At 41.6% G+C, this 14127-nt stretch overlaps 1 protein-coding gene across 3 annotated transcripts in view; it reads left to right on the forward strand.

Annotated features, from left to right (window-relative positions):
• The window catches only part of CTTNBP2NL (CTTNBP2 N-terminal like), an 82359-nt gene that overhangs the window by 21244 nt on the left and 46988 nt on the right, over positions 1-14127 (forward strand). The window contains exon 1 of one of the 3 annotated variants that reach the window (XM_030221507.1): positions 12639-12694. The exons of the other annotated variants lie outside the window; for them this stretch is intronic. The gene's annotated coding sequence lies outside the window, so the exon portion shown is untranslated. Of the gene's footprint in view, positions 1-12638; positions 12695-14127 lie in introns of those variants that run through there. 3 annotated transcript variants of the gene reach the window in all.

Raw genomic sequence — 14127 nt, forward strand, 5'->3', positions numbered from 1 at the left:
ACACAGCTTGTAAAGTTTGATTTAACCTTTCATAAGCTTAGTATTTACAAGGTAAAGCTGTAAAATGATATACATAAGGGGATACCTTTTTCAGAAATGGAATTTACATTTTATAGTGAAGAATGTAATTTACCTAATGGGATATGGAAAATGCATTTTGCTTTGGGGGGGAAGAGAGAACACGTGGTTTTAATTTTGAATTTTTCTTTTCTCTTGGTGTAATATGGCTGTTTAGACTGGTTCCTTATTAAAAAGGAGAGATTTCCACAGAGAAGAACGTGGCAAGGATGATAGCACAGAATCACGAGTTTACTAAGCTACGCTATGTCTGCATTAGCGCACGGCAGCCACTAGCACAGCTTAGTAAACGGGGGATTGATAGAGGAAACCTGCAGTAGCCAAGGCAGAAATTCACTGAAAAACACACAAACTGAAATTGTTTGAGTTGTTTCCTAAATCTTCCCTGTCTTAAAAATAAATAAATACATATTATTGCGTGATCCGAAATTAGGATCTATAAAACAGAACAAATACAGTCTGTTAGAATAATGAACTGGAAACAACAGTCTGCTTTGCTTATCACATCACTGTTCTTGGATAAATTGTACTATCTCCCATGGCCTCATGTATCTACTTAGGCTGTAAGATCTTCAGGACCTGAACTCATTATACAGTGCATTTTTGTTAAGTGCTGTACAAATGCAAAATGAATAAACACCTAAAATATGGTAGTAGCTCATAGAGCTGCAGTGTGATAAGACTGTGTGCACTCAAGGTTCGAAGTGAGAAAGGCATGATAGCAAGGCCTGGAATTGACCTGCTACAGACAGCCATTACTTATTGGGTTCATGTTGAATAATAAATTGCAAAATAGTCTCTTAGTTGGAGGGGAGTAGGCTGTAGTTTCACACCTTCTTATGCGCACCCGCACACAAACAGATACACACCCTGAATCATTGCTTGCATGATTCATATCAAGGTGTGTTCACATTTCTCAACTTTTGGCATCTTGCCAGGTCAGTATACATTGCTACAGTATTTGTACACCCTATCATTTTGTATTTTCTTTAAATCTCTTACTACTGAACATTTAATCTGCTTTATGTTCTAGTTTAAAGTGGCAGAATAACATTCCAGCATTTCTTTTTCTTATTTGGAGAAATGAGTAAATATTAAAATGTCTGAAATGTGGCATGCCATTCAGCAGTAAAGCTGTCTGTAGTGGCTTTTCCACTTAGCCATCCTGGTTCATTCAAAAAAAAATTTTCTTGGGATTTGTAAGGGAGAAATAACTGGAACTGTAGTGGTTTCCAAAGATAGCCTTGTTTAAAATCATGTCAGCATTACTTTATTTAGTTGTATTGCATTTGTTTTCTTTTCATTTATGGTATTTGGGAGGTAGTTATTAAGGTGCATTAAAGCCTTAATGTACAATATTTGCCCTTTCAGGAAGGGAAGAGGAGTGGCCTAGTGGTTAGGGTGGTGGACTTTGGTCCTGGGGAACTGAGGAAGTGAGTTCAATTCCTGGCACAGGCAGCTCCTTGTGACTCTGGGCAAGTCACTTAACCCTCCATTGCCTGCTGCATTGAGCCTGCCATGAGTGGGAAAGCGCAGGGTACAAATGGAACAAAAATAAAATAGATACTATTGGAGATTCTACATGGAATGTTGCTATTCCACTAGCAACATTCCATGTAGAAGGCTGCGCAGGCTTCTGTTTCTGTGAGTCTGACGTCCTGCACGTACATGCAGGACGTCAAACTCACAGAAGCAGAAGGCTGCGCGGCCACATTGGTGATCTGCAAGGGCCGACTTCTACATGGAATGTTGCTAGTGGAATAGCAACATTCCATGTAGAATCTCAAAGAGTAGCAACAGTGGAGGAGTGGCCTAGTGGTTAGGGTGGTGGACTTTGGTCCTGGGGAACTGAGGAGCTGAGTTCAATTCCCGGCACAGGCAGCTCCTTGTGACTCTGGGCAAGTCACTTAACCCTCCATTGCCTGCTGCATTGAGCCTGCCATGAGTGGGAAAGCGTGGGGTACAAATGTAAAATAAATAAATATTATGGGGGCATCAGGAGGGGGGTTTAGATATGCCTGGAATAGACTTCCTGAGCCAATATGTCAAGCTCCGTCTCTGGCCGTATTCAAATCTAGGCAAAAAGCCACCTTGTTGAGGCTGCTTTGAACTCTGAACTCCTATTTACTTATTCAGTTCCCATGTATATTTTATTAGTCCCACCATAAGTAGTTCCCTAATCCCTTATTTGTCTTGTTTGTCTGTCTTGATTAAATTGTATCATCATCAGAAACAGGATTATAACCTCTGTATTCCAGATTTAAAATGATTAAACAAGATAAAGTTATACTGGATTTTAGCTCTCATGTGAAAATCTGTGGATCATTTTTTTTTATTACATTTGTACCCTGCACTTTCCCACTCATGGCAGGCTCAATGCAGCTTACATGGGGCAATGGAGGGTTAAGTGACTTGCCCAGAGTCACAAGGAGCTGCCTGTGCCTGAAGTGGGAATCGAACTCAGTTCCTCAGGACCAAAGTCCACCACCCTAACCACTAGGCCACTCCTCCACTGTTGCTACTCTTTGAGATTCTACATGGAATGTTGCTATTCCACTAGCAACATTCCATGTAGAAGTCGGCCCTTGCAGATCACCAATGTGGCCGCGCAGGCTTCTGCTTCTGTGAGTCTGACGTCCTGCACGTACGTGCAGGACGTCAGACTCACAGAAACAGAAGCCTGCGCAGCCTTCTACATGGAATGTTGCTAGTGGAATAGCAACATTCCATGTAGAATCTCCAATAGTAGCAACATTCCATGTAGAACCTCCAATAGTTAGCAACATTCCATGTAGAATCTCCAATAGTATCTATTTTATTTTTGTTACATTTGTACCCTGCGCTTTCCCACTCACGGCAGGCTCAATGCGGCTTAAATGGGGCAATGGAGGGTTAAGTGACTTGCCCAGAGTCACAAGGAGCTGCCTGTGCCTGAAGTGGGAATCAGACTCAGTTCCCCAGGGCCAAAGTCCACCACCCTAACCACTAGGCCACTCCTCCACATATCAAGTGAGCATTTCCACTCAGCTTTACAGCATCAAATTATAAAGATCTGATCTCTTATTTAAGATATATGTTATGTATGAATTGAACTGCATATTGAATAAGAAATAAGAGAACTGGTTTATTTTATTATTCAAAAAAAAAAGGACCAATGAGGATTTGGGATGTTTGAGTAGATTAATACCACACTGAAAAGAAATCTTCCGTTTGTTCTGATGGCCCACAAAAATGTTATACAATATTTCAAGTGCTTGTTTAATCATTTTAGATCCGGAATACAGAGGTTATAATCCTGTTTCTGATGATGATATGGTATAGTGGATAATAATAGATTGTTTTGACCACGTATTGGATTCATTGGTTAAATTGTAAGCTCAGTCGAGCAGAGACTGTCTCTTACATGTTTAGTGTACAGTGCTTTGTACATCTAGTAGCCCTATAGAAATGATAAATAGTAGTAATAGCAGTAAGGTCCCCTGCTTGATGTTGAAGCAAACTCTGGATCCAGGGAAATTTGTCTTGAGCTGCCTGTGAAAATGCTTGCTATAAAAGGAAGATTGCCTAATACATAAGAGAATTGAATTCCAAATAAGGGCAGCCTGATAAGGAAAAGAAGATTCAATAACACACTTACATTTCACTTTAGCGTTGCCATACTGGGACAGACCAAAGGTCCATCAAGCCCAGTATCCTGTTTCGAACAGTGGCCAACCTATGTCACAAGTACCTGGCAAGATCCCAGAGAAGTACAGTACATTTTATGCTGCTTATCCTAGAAATAAACAGTGGATTTTCCCAAGTCCATCTTAATAATGGCTTACCTGGCTCCTTCTTCTCTAAACACATAATATCCAAACCTTTTTTAGATCCCGCTAAGCTAACTACTTTTACCACATTCTCTGGCAGCGACTTCCAGAGTTTAATTACACATTAAGTGAAGAATATTTTCTCAAATTCGTTTTAAATTTACTACTTTGTAGCTTCATCACATGCCCCCAGTCCTAGTATTTTTGGGAAGAGTAAACAAGTGAATTACGTCTACCTGTTCCACTCCACTCATTATTTTATATACCTCTATCATATCTCCCCTCAGTTGTGTTTTCTCCAAGCTGAAGTGCCCTAACCGCTTCAGCCTTTCCTCATAGGGACGTCGTCCCATCTCCGTTATCATTTTTGTCACCCTTCTCTATACCTTGTCTAATTCCACTATATCTTTTTTGTTATACGTTAACCAGAATTGCACACAGTATTCCAGGTGCGGTTGCACCATGGAGCCATACAAATGCATTATAAGATCTTCATTTTTGTTTTCCATTCCTTTTCTAAGAATGCCTAATATTCTATTTGCTTTCTTTGCCACTGATGCACACTGAGCAGAGGGTTTCAACGTATCATCAACGATGACACCTAGATCCTTTTCCTGGTATTGTGGATTAAGAACTAGTTTAAAAGATAGAAAACAGAGGGTTAAATACTGGGGATCAGTACTGGGACTGCTGCTTTTAAGACGTATGAGGAGAGACTTGTTGACCTGAACATGTATACCCTGGAGGAAAGGAGAAACAGGGGTGATATGATACAGACGTTCAAATATTTGAAAGGTATGAATCCGCAAACGAACCTTTTCCGGAGATGGGAAGGCGGTAGAACGAGAGGACATGAAATGAGATTGAAGGGGGGCAGACTCGAGAAAAATGTCAGGAAGTATTTTTTCACGGAGAGAGTGGTGGATGCTTGGAATGCCCTCCCGCGGGAGGTGGTGGAGAGGAAAATGGTAACGGAATTCAAACATGCGTGGGATAAACATAAAGGAATCCTGCTCAGAAGGAAGGGATCCCCAGAAGCTTAGCTGGTGGTGGGAGGCAGGGCTGGTGGTTGGGAGGTGGGGATAGTGCTGGGCAGACTTATACGGTCTGTGCCAGAGCCGGTGGTGGGAGGCGGGGCTGGTGGTTGAGAGGCAGGGATAGTGCTGGGCAGACTTATACGGTCTATGCCCTGAAAAAGACAGGTACAAATCAAGGTAAGGTATACACAAAAAATGGCACATGTGAGTTTATCTTGTTGGGCAGACTGGGTGAACCGTGCAGGTCTTTTTCTGCCGTCATCTACTATGTTACTATGTTTTATAAATGATATGATCTGGAGATGGAATAATGAGTGATCTGATCAAATTTGCTGAGGACACAAAGAGGGGCATAATCAAAAGGAACGCCCAAGTTTGCTGAGGTTGTCCTCGCAAAACGTCCCAATGGAGGGGCAGGGAAGCCCGTTTTAGTGAAACAAGATGGACATCCATCTTTCATTTCGATAATACGGTCGAGGACACCCAAATCTTGAAATTTAGGTCGTCCTTAGAAATGGTCGTCCCTAGACTTGGTCGTTTCTGATTTTCGGTGATAATGGAAACTAAGGACGCCCATCTCAGAAATGACTAAATGCAAGCCCTTTGGTCATGGGAGGAGCCAGCATTCATAGTGCACTGGTCCCCCTGACATGTCAGGACACCAACCGGGCACCCTAGGGGGCACTGCAGTGGACTTCAGAAACTGCTTCCAGGTACATAGCTCCCTTACCTTGTGTGCTGAGCCCCCAAAACCCACTACCCCCAACTGTACACCACTACCATAGCCCTTACGGGTGAAGGGCACCTAGATGTGGGTACAGTGGGTTTTGGAGGGCTCACATTTACCACCACAAGTGTAACAGGTGTGGTGGGGGCTGAGTCCGCCTGCCTTTAGTGCACTGCACCCACTAAAATTGCTCCAGGGACCTGCATACTTCTGTGATGGACCTGAGTATGACATTTGAGGCTGGCACAAAATATTTTTAAAGATTTCTTTGAGGGTGGGAGGGAGTTAGTCACCACTGGGGGAGTAAGGGGAAGTGATCCCCGATTCTCTCCAGTGGTCATCTGGTCATTTCGTGTACCTTTTTGTGCCTTGGTCGTAAGAAAGCTGGACCAGGTAAAGTCGTCCAAGTGCTCGTCAGGGACACCCTTTTTTTTCTATTATGGGTCGAGGACGTCCATGTGGTAGGCACGCCCAAGTCCTGCCTTCACTACGCCTCCGACACGCCCCCATGAACTTTGGTCATCCCCACGACGGAAAGCAGTTGGGGATGCCCAAAATCGGCTTTCGATTATACCAATTTGGATGACCCTGTGAGGACGCCCATCTTCCGATTTGTGTCGAAAGATGGGCATCCTCTTTCGAAATGAGCCTAAAAGTTATTCAAAGTTGTTAAATCATAAAAGGATTGTGAAAAATTGCAAGAGGCCCTTTGAGACTGAACATCGAAATGGCAGATGGCGTTTAATGTGAGCAAGTCACCACCCAGGAACAAAATTTAGAAGTCCCTTTTGAAACACTCTGTTCATTGTGCAGTGGCTGCTAAAGAAGCAGATAGAGTGATAGGAATGGAGAACAAAACTTTGTTTCACTCCGTGATGCAATATTGTTTTTTGAAAATTTTGGTCACTGCATCTCAGATATATAGTGGAATTAGAAAAGGTACAGTGAAGGGTGGCGAAAATGATAAAGGGGATGAGACAACTTCCCTATGAGGAAAGGCTAAAGCAGCTAGGGCTCCAGCTTGGAGAAGAGATGGCTGAGGGGAGATATGATAAAGGTCTATAAAATCCTGAGTGGAATGGGTAGACATGAATTGCTTGTTGTAGGGGGCACCATAAAGCTACGATGTAGTAAATTTTAAATCAGAATATTTCTTCACTCGACGTGTAATTAAGATCTATTTTGGGGATCTTGAAAGGCACTTGTAACCTGGATTGGCCATTGTTAGAAACAGGATACTGGGTTTGATGGACCTAAATCTGTCCGAATATGAAGCTTTCTGGAATACATCCCAGATGCCTCCACTCCAGCAAAACTCATTAGCGCCAGTGTGCTAAAGCAAAGCTTGTGTGACAACACTCTTCGATTAATGTCCCTCACACTCTTGGAATTTGAGAGCTTTAAAAGTTAATGATCCCAGTGGGGCAGGAAATGACAGTTATACCTCTTGCACCTTTGCAATAACTGTAGTGACCAATTTCTGATTGAATTACTGGTAGTCAAACCTTCCTGAATGGGTTATAAAAACAGCATGCATAGTAACACTTACTACTCCTCCTTACCTAAAAACGTGTCTTCTCAGAATGAAATCATAGTGGCATTGTAGATAAATGAGAATGTAAGTGTGGTACTGTAGTAAATATTGCCAGATTTGCAAGATTTCAGACTTGAAGTTACACAGAAAAAGACCGTAGTGTGCATTGTAGCTAGTGTGGTGAATCACTTATAACAAGCAGTGTTACCGCATATATGATGCCATCTTTTGTATTTTATAAATCACATTGGAAGTCCCTTGACACAGGCAACACATTTGTCAAAACACTGACATCAGGACACTGACCATAGAACTGTTGCATTTGCAAAAATGAAGGGGCCCTTTTACTAAGCTGTGGTAGACACTAGTACCTCTCTACAAGTGTGGCCAAAAGCACTTTCACAGGAGGTGCTGAGGCATCCCACGATAGTGTGCTCAAGTCCATGCTAAAAAACATTGCCATGAGCTGCCCGATTACCATGGGGTTAGTGCAGAAGCCCATAGCGCCAACAAAATAGGTGGCAGTAAGGGCTCCCGTGGTAATGGCCTTCGCTTATTGGGAAATTGGCATGTGACCATTAAACAAAGATACAGAAATATGGCCATTCCACCACCGCACAGAAAACCCACGCACTGACAAAAGCACCGGCTACTTTTTAGCTTGGCTTGGAAAAAGGACCCCTAAGTAAATAGTATTGATACGATCCTAAGTAAATTGAAAAAACTGATGTGAATGATTATACCATCCGCTAGATCAACCCTATTTGCAGATTCCTTGCAAGTTTACAGTATGATGCCCTGTGTTTATTAAATTTAGTTTATTACGTAATTACATCAGTTGCTTTAAGGTTGGTATGACATCTATTTCTCAACGGGTTTTTTGTAACGGTTTGTCTTTGGTGTTTGGGATTGTCACTTCTTTTATCTAATTACATTGAACAGAAATTAAAAACATGCAAACTAAAATTTAGGACCTGGACGCAAGGAGGGTAATTTTATAACAGGGCAACTAGGCTAATTGTGCAGTGAGGTGCCTATTTTTCACCTATTTTAAAGAGACACACTGACACCCAGGTGACTTCATAAAATGCTAGCACAAATCCCGCAGAAATTGAGCCTATGTTGAAGATGTAAGAACAGATGTAAGTGTTAACTCGTGCTTTATAGAAACATGCTTGTAAATCACTCCTCCTTTAATCTCACCTACTCTATAATACACATCTCCTTGCATTGTGCATGCTTTCAGGTGTGACCTAGTTTATAAGAGGCCTTTTATGCATGAAAAAGGTTTGTAAAATTTGCTCTGAGATGTCAGAAAAGTTATCAGGTAGCTTCTACCAATAACAACATTTAAAAATTGTCAGCAGTACTTGTACATAAGTAATGCCACACTGGGAAAAGACCAAGGGTCCATCGAGCCCAGCATCCTGTCCACGACAGCGGCCAATCCAGGCCAAGGGCACCTGGCAAGCTTCCCAAACGTACAAACATTCTATACATGTTATACCTGGAATTGTGGATTTTTCCCAAGCCCATTTAGTAGTGGTTTATGGACTTGGCCTTTAGGAAACCGTCTAACCCCTTTTTAAACTCTGCCAAGCTAACTGCCTTCACCACGTTCTCCGGCAACGAATTCCAGAGTTTATTTATGCGTTGGTTGAAGAAAAATGTTCTCCGATAATTTACTACACTGTAGTTTCATTGCATGCCCCCTAGTCCTAGTATTTTTGGAAAGCATGAACAGACGCTTCATATCCACCTGTTACATTCCACTCATTATTTTATATACCTCTATCATGTCTCCCCTCAGCCGTCTCTTCTCCAAGCTGAAAAGCCCTAGCCTCCTTAGTTTTTCTTCATAGGGAAGTCGTCCCATCCCCGCTATCATTTTAGTCGCCCTTCGCTGCACCTTTTCCAATTCTACTATATCTTTCTTGAGATACGGAGACCAGAATTGAACACAATACTTGGTACCTATTGTTTCTCTGATCCAGACTGGGAACACAGTATAGAACTAATTTTTTTCTAGAAAGATGCATTTTAATTAACAAGTAAATCAAATCGGATCAATTCTTGTATACCGCTAATATCCCCTTTCCAGGGTTCAGTGCGGTTTACATTCTAGGTGAGACAAAAGCCAATAATGTTAGTGTGAGGTGTGAGAACAGTAATGCATGAGACCAAAAACATTATAGGAAAGGAACATGGATGATACTAGGAGGTAGAAGTCAATGGATTGGTATGAAGCAGTCTTTGGGAAGAGAGAGGTTTTTAGCCTCATCCAAAAGGATGCCTAGGATGGTCATGGCTAAAGGGTTTTTCCACCCACTCTGTTTTGCTGTCAGTCTTTTCCAACCAGCCTTCTTTCCATGTTTTCCCTCCTACTCTGTATGATAACCCATCACCAGTTTGTAGTATTTTTCTTAGTTCTTCTACATTTTCTCCTATACTAGGATACTATATTGCAGGGACTCAGTATGACCCAGAGACAAGATCCTTCTAGAGCTAATTCCATTGTGACTCCAGACTTACCCCCCCCCCCCCCCCCCCCCCGGAAAGTACCACTAATGAAAATATTTGATTGTCCCTTTCTCCTTAGCTAGGAATGCTGTTCCAACCCAAACAAATGGAACTAGAAATGGGAGTGAAAATATACAGGTTCTTACTCAGTAGCACAATTCTTAAAAGTCTAGGCCTATATTCTGAATTCTTCTACTAAATGTGGTTTCTTTTGCACAGATACTGTTGCAGATCGATAAATCTTCAGTGTTTTGGCCAATGAATTTGAAAACTTCCCGCTACCATTTTTGTTTTTAGAGCAGAATAGGGCAGGATGCACGAGGTGACAAAATTTGTCCCTTTCCCCTTTCAAAACACAACATCTCAGTGGTGCCTATAAATGCATGTATTGATCTGAGCATAATTACATACTGGCTTCCTTTGACCAAATTAAAACTAGCCTCATCTGCTGTTGTCACTTTTTTTATACAAGCAGTGTGTCTGGAATTCATCCGGCCTACAGTGAGCAGATCAAAGAACTCCAATCTTTTTGCCCTATGAGCTTTCCCTCCCTTATGTCAGTGGGCTTGCATTGAATTTTTTTTTTTTTTTTTGTCAGTCTTATGTTTCCCTTAATCTGTCAGCCCTCATTTAAAATAGTAAGAGCCAAACATTTAAGGGGTTTATACATAAATGCTTATTACAAGGTCAGATTATTCCACAGACAGTAAAGCAGTGGTGTAATATGCCGCATTGTACTTGCTTGCATGCCAATAGCCTTTCAGTGGGTAGTTATCTTGCAATTTAGCTAAACCACAGTACCAGGGGAAAAAAAAAAGTATAGGAAATCCAGTGTTGCCAGAGGAAAGAACATGTGTTTATACTGTATGAATGAACAGAAAGGAACAAAACACAGCTAGCAAAGATACAGTGGTGCCAGTTCATTTGCTTACTATATCCGTAAACTGTTATTGCTTCAAACTTAAATATCAATACCTTCCTGGGCTTTTGTTTACTTCTCCAGATAACACGAGGGTTGGACATTTTTGAAAGGGTTTAAGTGAGGCACGCCCTCTGTTTTCTAGGATTCAGGTAATAGTAGGACATTTTTAAAAAGGCAAAATGTGTTCAGATCAGAAACTTTTATATTTTATAAATTGTGCAATTTATGTCCAAGCTAAGTGACTGAAACTATTTAAAAAAAAAAAGTGCACATAAGAGAAAATAGTAAAGGAAACCTGAACAATAAGTGAGAGATAACTTAAAAGAAGAAAAAAAAAGAGTTGAGGAAAACTTACATGTTGAGGTCCTTGAAGGTCTCTGGAAATCTGAAAGACAGGAGAAAAAGTTTAAAGAATCTAGTGTTTTGTAAAATTGAATGTGCTTAAATGATTTATGTACCTAATATTTATACTTATCTGAAAATGCTCCCAGTGTTTCTAAACTGATTTGTGTTGCAAACCTGTAATTGAAATACATATGTTAAATTTGCAAGTTGGTAAAATTTCATTAACATTTAAATATAATATAAATAATAAAAAAAAATATTTTCTTTTTATTGTTAAACTCCCTGGTTGGTGTTGAGTCATTTTGGGGAAACACTGTGACATATTTGGTACCATCATTGTTATACCTTGCTCTGCTACCAGGGGGTTTACACTGTTTCTGGAAGGGAAGAAATTCCACAGAAAAATGTATGCAAATAAAATCTTTTCCAAGGAGTGCTGTGGGATATCTGCCAGAACTTGCTAAGTGGGCAAAAGTATCACAGTTCTTTTTGTGCAAGTTAGTGTTTGAATTTTGTGTGTTCTCATTTTGCACCACTTTATAGCTCCATCCCTCTACTTTCAGCAGAATATTTTAGGCCCGGTTGGGGCTCTTGCTGGAAGGAAGTCTTCTGAGAGACTTTCAGTTCAAATGCAGTGCCAGCAAGAATTTGTACAGCCTTCTTCCTCTCTTCCCTCCCTGCATTCATCATAAGGGGATCCTAGCCATTCTGTTCCTCAAATGCTGTATGCATTATTCAGTGCAGAAAATGTGAAGAAGGGTGCTGTGTTGAGGAGGCAGGCCAAACGCTACAGACAAGAATCATTTCACACAGGCATCGCATTGGACACCACAAAGCCAGGGCAGTGGACTTCTTTCAAGATGGTTCACAGCAAGCATAGAAAAGACAAGAAACATCTGTAGATTCTGATAAAAAAAAATTGTTTGAAAAGGTTACTCATCTTGTAGGTAGCTGTGAAATGCTAATGGAAGAAAATTTCTATATGGACACAAAGTGGCACGTCTCTCATTCATTGTACACTTTGTAAACATTACATCACTATGCCAGAAAAACATTGGGATCATGACTCTGAGAATTGTGGAGAGTGAAGAGGCTATGATAACCTAGGATATCCCCATTCCAACTGATAAAAAGCTGAATGCAAGGAAGCTGGACAGAGTGGTGAAAAAAAAAATCCACCAGGATGGCATTGACCATAGAGGTACTGTATAAGTCCCATGCGATTACGCTGTGAATTGTGTGGGGAGACGGAAGATCGTCAAGTACAAATAAATGCAATCTGAGATCAAGAAAATGTGGCAGGAAAGTACAGAAATATCCTCCATGATTTTGGGTGCCACAGGCTTGATTTAAAAGAATCTTTCTAAGCATATCTGGCTAAGATGTCTATGGTGGTTTTATATTGTGTTCAGTGGCGTAGCCAGACAGCTGATTTGTTTTCTCCCCATCCTCCACCCTCCTCCCAGTGCCTCCCACTCCCCGCCTGAATGCAAAATATAAATACATGAGGTGGTGAGGATCCCCAAGCCCTGCTAGCTGAAGACCACCTCTTCCTTCCTTCCTTCCTTCCTTCCCTCTCCTCTGGTCCTGCGAACAGAACTCTTCAAGCTCTGCAGCAATCAGCCGTATTCCTGAGCTTGAGAATACTGCTGCCGGCTGCAGAGCATGAAGAGTTCTGTTTCGCGGACCAAAGGAGGAGGAGGAGGAGGTGGTCTTCACCTGGTAGGGCTTGGGGATCATCCCCACCATCCACAACAAAGGAGATGGCTAATTTGGGAGAGGGCCTGAGCCCAAAGTGTAGAGGAGGGATGAGCCCCCACCACACCACCACTTCTATGGTTATTGACTGTGTTCAGTACAAAATTAAGCTCATTTCTGTTTTTATTTCTCACCTTCATCCTTTCATCTGTATTTGGTGAAGGTCTGTCTGTGTTGTGTATGTGAAGAAGTCATTTAAAGTTGTTTTATGTGTGGTGGTAATGGCAGGTGGGGAGATTGGGGGGGGGGGCAGGGAAGAGAGGGGATTGAAGCTCCAGCATGTCTAACCGGCCCTGTTTAGATCTGGTTCTTGTCGTATCCAGGTTACAAAAATGTGCTCTGATTGAGCTACCGTCTACTGGAGGTATTAAGGCATGACCCTTTCTTAATCCCCCAATGGTTGCTGTCCCCACTGCTCTAATGATTAGGCTACCCCTCTGCTCTGCATGGATGGCTGTGTGGCCATTTTATAAGATGGATGTTCCTATCCTGTCACACAGACATTCATGTCCTTTTTGTTTTCTCTCGTTCATAGTAAGTGACGGCAGATAAAGACCTGAATGTTCCATCCAGTCTGCCCAACAGATTTAAATCAACAAGAACATGATGTTATATACTTGATCATGGTCTTTCTTTGGTGTTTCTGAGACATAGACCGTAGAAGTCCGCCCGGCTCTGTTGTTGCAACTACTGGAGTTGCCGTCAAATCCCACTCCAGCCTATCCAAATCTATCTCGCCATTTGTGGGAAAAGGACCATAAAAGTCTGCCCAGCACTGTCTTCACGTTCCAAATTACTGGAGTTTCCATCGAAACTCTGTCCAGCCCATCCTAAATCGAATTGCTATATGCTTGACTCAGACCATAGAAGCCAGCCCAGCGCCGGCCTTAGTTGATTCAGCCAGAGTTGCCATCTCTAAACACCACTTGACATGCAAACACATATGCAGCCCTTTAAGTTTTGTTTTATATATCATTCATTTTCTAATTAGAGATACTCTGTGCTCATCCCACGCCTTTTTGAATTCCGCCTCCTTTTTTTTTCTCCACCACCTTCCTCAAGAGAGCATCAACCACCCTCTCTGTGAAAAATAATTTTTTTGACATTACTCCTAAGTCTACCACCCCGCAACCTCAATTCATGTGGTCTAGTTTTACCATTTTCCCTTTCTGGAAAATATTTGTTTCTATATCAATACCTTTCAAGTATTTAAACATAGGACTTGGGGATCACATCTGGAATTCATTGCCAGAGAATGTGGTAAAGGCAGTTAGTTTAGCAGAGTTTTAAAAAGGTTTGGACGGCTTCCTAAAGGAAAAGTCCATAGACCGTTATTAAATTGGACTTGGGGAAAATCCACTATTTCTGGGATAAGCAGTATAAAATGTTTTGTACTT

This window comes from Microcaecilia unicolor, chromosome 12 (genome assembly GCF_901765095.1).
Source record: "Microcaecilia unicolor chromosome 12, aMicUni1.1, whole genome shotgun sequence".
NCBI lineage: Eukaryota > Metazoa > Chordata > Amphibia > Gymnophiona > Siphonopidae > Microcaecilia > Microcaecilia unicolor.